At 33.5% G+C, this 7,958-nt stretch overlaps 1 long non-coding RNA gene across 1 annotated transcript; it reads left to right on the plus strand.

Moving 5' to 3' along the window:
• Positions 1-6,199: 6,199 nt before the first annotated feature.
• LOC114361343 (uncharacterized) lies at positions 6,200-7,452 on the plus strand. The gene is made up of 3 exons (XR_003656586.1): positions 6,200-6,658; positions 6,766-6,995; positions 7,178-7,452. It is a non-coding gene; the product is annotated as an uncharacterized LOC114361343 (long non-coding RNA).
• The last annotated feature ends 506 nt before the right edge of the window (positions 7,453-7,958 follow it).

Genomic DNA, 7,958 nt, shown 5'->3' on the forward strand with positions numbered 1-7,958 from the left:
CCCATTAAAACACAATTATTATGATACCTAAATTATTTTATTTCCATATGCGTAATAAATAACTAAAAAGTCCTAAAATTATTATTAATTTCCCATATTACGAGTAATTTTCCCACGTAAATAACTGAGAACACTGGTCTTTGACGTATTATTTTTTCGAGTGAATGACGTTTGATTTCAATATTTTAATGTCGGAAAATAAGTGATTGGATTATTATTTTTCCTGTGAAATGTGATTCCTTAATTTTTGTTTGTTCGAACAGAACGGTTTTTACACAATTTCATCACACAAGACGTGTCGTATTCGTATTGTTTTTTCGCTGCTTAAATGTGTCAACTGTGTGAAGTTTGCACTCGAAGTGGTGTATCAGGGTGTGAATGTGTGCGTGCCGGCCTGTACGTACAGGCAAGCTGGTGTATCCTAATGTCACAGTATTTTGTTGATGAGAATCCGTCCGACTTTTTTTATAGGTCCATGTATAGTACTATGTGTTTCATCAAATATTGGAAGTTATAATTTTAGTCGAAAGCAAATAATTTGCATTTCTGGATTTTTTGTTATGAATCTGCGGAATGCATAACAAATGATAGAAAATGTTTTAATCACAATGACTAAGCTATAGGTCATTATACACTTGATTTTTTTTTCAAATAGGTAAGTAGTTAAACCGGGAAGTGAATTGATAAACCACTTTTGTTATTATGGAAGCGCATCCCACAGACTAATTGACTAATTTAGTCTACGAAAAAGCTCTGGTGGGATTAGACGTTGTGGATTTTATTTTCTCTCGTAATCCTTTCTGGTCAACCTGTTTTGTTCCTGGTCCTGCTCCTTTGCTGTGTTAATTTGATAAACCACGTTGTTTTGCAGGGTCACTAATAGTGTAATTATTTTTCTTGACTTAAAATAAAAATAACATATATGTAATTTTGACAATTTGTTTTTTTTAGTGCATACTTTTTTGCCTAGTTTCCTTTATTCGTGGTCTTTTCGAGAAATTATCGCGCGCCAAGGGATTATCCAGTCTAGCACTAGATCGGTTTTAAAACATCAACTTAGTAAAATCTGCGTTCAAAGGACCGTATCAAATGTAATCATGTAGGTATTAATTAAAGCCTTATTATGGGCTTTACTGTAGTAAGCCTCCCATTCAACCATGTTAAAATACCTTTTTACCCTTGGTTACTCCATCACTCTTTACACTAGCTAGCTTGTGGTAAATTATTCATAAAAAAGAGTACTAATGTAGGTTGTGTTGTAGTTATTTTTCTTTTTCTTCTTCTTCTTCTTCGTCGCTACAATCTTGCCAGAGTGGTCGTGGTCGTCACACTCGGCGTTTACCCGTGGTCCCCCCAACATGTCCCCCTGGTGGGTCCACGGCAGCGTTGCCAGTTTTTTTTTTCGCCAAGTCGGGACTTTGGTACTTTTTGAGTGAAAATAGCGGGATTCTTCCATCAAAAGCGGGACATAGTAAAAAAACGTATACAATCAAAGGTTTTCAAATATTTATCTTTTTATTTGACTTAAAATTACGTTTACGTGACAATAGATAGCAAAAGTAGCCATAGAAAATGTATTTTAACAAAAAAAATAATATTTTAAATCAGATTTACTCTATCGTTAAATTCGTCTTTAGAATAAAAAATTTAAAAATAAACCAAAATCGAAATAAAAAAAACTTGTTCTTTAGAATAATATGGCGTTTCAAACAATAGTCTGGTGAAGTGAATGTCTCTCTCCGAAAAGCGGGACCGAGCCTGTCCCGCGCGGGACGTATAAATTTTATTTAAAAATCGGGACGTCCCGCCAAAATCGGGACGTCTGGCAACGCTGGTCCACGGGTAATTTTTTTTTACCCGTTGTCCCACCGTTCTGAACAGTTTTTGCCAGTGGGTCTACGGGTAATTTATTTTAACCATAGTCCCACCGCACAGTGGTAAACGTTGCATGTCACAAAAATCGATAAAATAAAATAGAAAGTCTATTCTTTTTTACATCAAGTTTAATTAAAAAATAATTGGGAATAAAATAAAATAAAATAAATTTTCTTCTTGGAATAAAATTGAAAGTTTTATCTTAATTTTTCCAGTGCCACACCAACTGAAATTTCACCAGTAACTAGCTCCATTTGTATGTCTCTAATATAATCATCATTCTCAATGAATGATTTTCGCCTTGATTTGACACGTTTCTTGCAATCAATGCTAGTTAATGTGGTTAACAAATTTAATAATCGCAACAGGTTACTGTTCGACTTGTTATTAATTTTATTTAGTTTGCCGTGTAATGACTCTGCTACATTGTTAGTTCTGTGTCGTTCTGCAAAAACACTCATAACCTTCCAGGTATCTTTAGCAAACCATTGCTCTTCAACGTAATTCAGGAATCTCTTAACCCTCCGTGTACGAGGTGACTAAAAGTTACGTCCCGTACCAGGTGGGGTATGACACACCCCAATATACAAAGTGATAAAATTTTCATTCAACATTTTTTTAGGTGGAATTTAATATTTAATATTGATTATTTACGTATGCTAATTAGGTTTAAGAAATGCTCTGAGCTGAAAATATGTATTATAACATTTTTATCATAAAAAAACAAAAAAACACAATTTCCGTTGTTCTTGTAATTTAGAAATCAGTTTCCTATGTATAATTTTTAATTAGTGCCTTAAATTATGACAATCGTTTTTATTTAACAAAGAACAAGTATTTACTTATAATTTAAAAGTAAATTAAAAACTGGAAGGGTATAAATTTGTTTTGATCATCGGTTTTCAATTTACCACAATTCTAATGAAAAAAAATGAGTATGCTCAATGCATAAAATGGGAGCGTAACAATTTTATTTATTTATAAAATATGTTATTCCATTTCAGTAGCCCATAAATTGTATCACCAAGTATAAATTGTAGCCCATAAGTGTATGTTCACATACATCTTCGGATCTCAGTACTAAACTTCCAGATTCGCACTAAAAGTCATCTCATTTGACTAAAAGTGCTTGAAAATTTCAGATACCGTAAAAATCACGAAAAATATTATTTGTATTGAATTTTATTCAATTGACAAAGCTAAAAATATATAAATTACACCAAAACTGTCNGATCTCAGTACTAAACTTCCAGATTCGCACTAAAAGTCATCTCATTTGACTAAAAGTGCTTGAAAATTTCAGATACCGTAAAAATCACGAAAAATATTATTTGTATTGAATTTTATTCAATTGACAAAGCTAAAAATATATAAATTACACCAAAACTGTCAGATTTTTTTTTAACTTTTTAACAACGTCCCGTACCAGGTGGGGTGTGTGACACCCACACGCACTTTAAAGGCATGTAACTCAGTTGGTAGTCACCGCTGGACTGATTTTGCAACGCTGATCGAAGCAGCAGTCTCATAATTCCAGCTACTGAGAATTTCAAATTCAGCACTTGCAAATTTTTAAAATTGTGGCTATTTTTAAAGGACTGGGGTGTGTCACACCCCACCTCGTACAGCGAGGGTTAATATTTTTATTTTCAGCACAGGCAAACTGCGTCTTAATATATAGCCACCCCGAAGATTATCTTTGGGCAATAAAGGTAATACTGAACACAAACCAACTAATCTCTTGGCTGGTTTAGTCTTTTTAAGACCAAATATTCTTTTTGCATTTCGCCACATGGCTTGCGACCAATGGTAATAACAACCAACCACGGTTGTATCTGGGTAAACTATTAAAACAGCTTTTAAAGCTGCAAGTTCGAAGTCGCAGTGATACTTTCATGGAGACCAATTTGGCAGCTGCGATTTTAGTAGTCTAAATAGTATCACATAGGTTTCGGTGTTTTTGTCACTAAGTAGAGCAAAAATTATCGGTTTTACTTTTGTCGTAGTATTTGTACTACCCAATTCAGCATGGATAATAAATAATTGAACAAAAGGCGATGGACAAGACTGAAAAGTTCCATCTGCAAATATTTCTGTGACATTATCAATTAAGGCCCTATCATCATTCTTGCAAAATACTAAAATCTTGGTGCTTCCATCATAATAATCCGCTAAAATGAATTCTGAGTGCTGCATTGGGACCTGGACTTCATCAAAATTTATTTTGTTTACTTTTGAAAAATTATTTCGTGCATCATAGAAAGCATGTTTAGCATTTTCGAATTTTGGTAAAGGTGCAACTAAGTCAAATCCTTTTCCTTGCCACTTATTTTCGACATCTTCATAAAGTTGTGGTATTGGTGTGTCAGTTTTTTCTGCAGCATGTCGTACATCATTTAACGCAAGGACAATATCATTTTGAAAGGGTATTTTAATGCATGTATTTTGTCGTATAGCCTGTACAACCATTTGCTGTAAAATATTTGAAATAAAAGCTTAATATAAAAATTTCAATACATTTTCAGAGCATATATATATAATAATAATCACGTTTTGAAAAAGTCTGTCCTTTAAACCTTACTATCCTATTTTCTACTAATACTATATATGCGTAACTTTGTGAGGATGTGAATATGTATGGATGTTTGTTATTCTTTCACGCAAAAACTACTGAATAATACGATGCGATGTGGAAGTCATTGGGGGAGGCCTATGTTCAGCAGTGGACGTCCTGTGGCTGAAATGATGATGATGTTTAGGTAGATAGGAACTTACCTCATTTACAGTGATAGATCCTTTACATTTAAGTTTTTTTTCTTTGCACTTCCATAAGACCGTTTTATTGGCGTAATATTTTTTCCTATAAAATTGATAGCCTTCATAAAGCAAAACTTTCCCCCCTTTTCTGTCAATTATTTTAACACCGTTTTCCATATCTCACAATCAGACTTTATTAACAATAAATGAATAGTTTTAAACGTTACAAATTTTAGGTACTATGATTAATGAATATGACGTATTGAAACATGTCACATTTTTTTATATGACCTGGCAATAAACAAGGAAATTTCACCAATGAGTACGCATATACAGTGTGTCCGGGCATGTAGTGCTCAAACTTTAAGAGTAGGCGCACACTGTTGATTTTTCGTCGGCCGATAGTTTAGTCGGGCAGTTGATCAGTAGGGGCATGTATGGAAGTTCACAGTTCATTTATGAAAACCTTTTATATGTCCGCAAAAATATAGAGCAATTCACGAAAAAGAGCGATTTGCATAACTTTAATACAAGAAACAAAACTAAACTTGCCGTTCCAAATTTCAGATTGCATAAGATTGGTAATTCATTCATGGGAAAATGTATTAAATTCTTTAATAAATTACCACAAACTGTTGTAGAACTACCCATTCATAAATTCAAAGCACATATTAAAAGTACCTTAATGAAAAAGGGCTACTATAAAGTCGATGATTATTTAAAAGATAAAAATGTTTGGGATACGTTACTGCCTAGCTCGCATAAATATTTATAACTTTGTAGATTTTAAAGCATCTAAACCTTTGAAAAAGAGGCTGACAATAGTGACTTAGTTTCTTGCGCTGCTTCTTCTCAGCACTGGCCCATTTATTGTCCTGAAGCAGTGGTAGGGTTAATACTGGGACGTGTAAAAGTGCTTTTTTAAGCCTATTTACAGAAATAAATGAGTTTTAATGAACACTACGCCGATTCGATTTGGCCGATTCTTCATACAATTTAAAATCGGGCACAACTATCGGCCAACTAAAACTCAACGGTTTGCGCCTACTCTAAGGGCATAATATATGAACAATTTTATCGATGAAAATACTTCAAAGGACAATGTTCATTTCTGGCCTGGCGTGGACAAGCTGCTAATGAAAATATGAATTTGCCAAAATTTTTTAATTAATTTTTAAAGTAGTCACTTAGTGTAACTTTGTATCAATTTGCCTTTATGAAAATCCAATTTAAATAGTACTTTATGCGATAATTACAACTTCCTGTCTTTAACACTCTATTCAGTGTTGCCAAAATGAATCTTATCGGTAAGAATCGATTCATATCGATTGTTTTTCGACTATGACAATTAGTATTTTTTTAAATACGTATTCATTAAAATGACATTTATAATACCTTTTTAATATTCTAATAACACAACCAAAAATATTTAAATAACTAAATGAAACCTTATTTCACACACACCTTATTAATTACTTTTTTCGAGTTATCAAAAAATATAATTGATTTTTATATCGATTATTTTTATTCATCACCACATTATTAGCATTGCAACACTGAAAATATTGTCACAGCTGTTATCTGTCATGCTCTTTGTTTTGTATTTTTCATCGTGAGTGTTGTTTAGTTCTCAAAACCAAGTCTTTGCCAAAATAAAAGCAGAAGAGTGTTGTATAAGTTTCCCTTTTGACGACTTAATTTTTTTGACCATGGTCCTCGATGCTTCCCTTCCCGATGACCCTGGCATACTCTCGAACTACGAATCTCACTCAACCAATGATCAATGGCTCACTTTCGGACATCGAACCTTGCCTAAACGCCGACCACGGCTTACGTATGGACTCCGACCCGAGCCCCAATGTTAACCCCAGCCCGATTTTGGATAATGCAACCAGCAATTCCTCAATCTCATGAGGAACCTATGATATGTATCAATTGTATAGCTGACATGATGCAGAGGAGGCGACATAGCCTAGAGCTTATTAAGTTCAGTTGGTTATAATGTCAGTGGATGACTCCTCAGCTGGTAAGTTATTGAATGAGCGTGTGGACTTGTTGAATACCTTTTACAATGTATTTGATCAACTACCTTTACCGTAGATTACCATAATCCTAATAAAACTTTTTTTTTAGATTGATAACAGCAGTGTATGTTGTCACTCATGTTGGACCGTGGCCACGGTGTGGCTCTGCACCAATCAAGGACAAATAATATTTCAAATGAAGAAGCAACCACTAGCACTGGTCACAGTTAACGTGGATTATCTTTGTTACAAATACGTTCCATAGACTGCATATTAACACGGAAAGAGAATCACATATTCGAAAATAATGTAATAATGGAACAGATTTCACCTCGTCAAGTAAGTTTTTTTATAATTATTTTCATTATATTTTATTAAAGACATTGGCTTGATATATTTGAACAAAGTGTATATTTTTTTCTATACAAATACTTCTTACTGATAGATAAAAATTGACATCACATCTCAATATCTTAAAGAATGAATTTTGAATGATACCATAATTAATTTCTTTGTTTCAGCTGCGGGGATCTGACCAAATATGTCATCCCTGATGGCAGTGAGCTGATCGAGCTGCTACATATGCTGTGGAGCCCCAACAAACACATGATGGGACGAGGATTCATTTGCCCTTATATTGGCCGAATAACAGTAGGTCGCTGTGCTCATGTTATGACAATTTAGTGGTTTTTGAGCTGGGCAAGATATCAGGAACATGTATTTCCACCTGCCTAGTTCCTAGACAATATTTTATTGACCCATGAGTCAGATTAAAATAATAATAATAAAAAAAAAATGGTGTTTTATTTTGCTTCTAACCTTTCTAGTCTTAAGCAAAAAACATTTTTTTAAGGACTTGGATACAAAATGATATTTATATTCTGTTTCTTATTGGTATAGACTATTTAATAAATAACAAATTACATGCTGTAATGTCTGTCCACCTCAGGCCAAAGGTCCCATACTAAGTGGGCATAACCCTTTGGAGCTTGACCCATTTCTTGCAAAATTGCAAGGATTTAAGTTTTGAATTTTAAGTTTTCACCTTTTCCTTCAAAAACAAGTGATAGCGTGGCTAGCTTAACACTAATAAGCAAAAATTTTATATCATGCGATAGCCAATAAAATTATCTATTAGCAGAAGTAGAAAACAGATACAAGTATTAAGGGAGTAAGAATGGATTTAATTAGAAAAAACATGACTTTTTTCACTTCTTTTTCAGTTATTTTCCAACACAAGAAAAACCAGGTCGTTAAGGTATGTTGTATTTGCATTGTATTATTAGTATTTGAGCTATTCTA

This window comes from Ostrinia furnacalis, unplaced genomic scaffold (genome assembly GCF_004193835.3).
Source record: "Ostrinia furnacalis isolate ACB-3 unplaced genomic scaffold, ASM419383v2 OfSCF5607, whole genome shotgun sequence".
Lineage (NCBI taxonomy): Eukaryota > Metazoa > Arthropoda > Insecta > Lepidoptera > Crambidae > Ostrinia > Ostrinia furnacalis.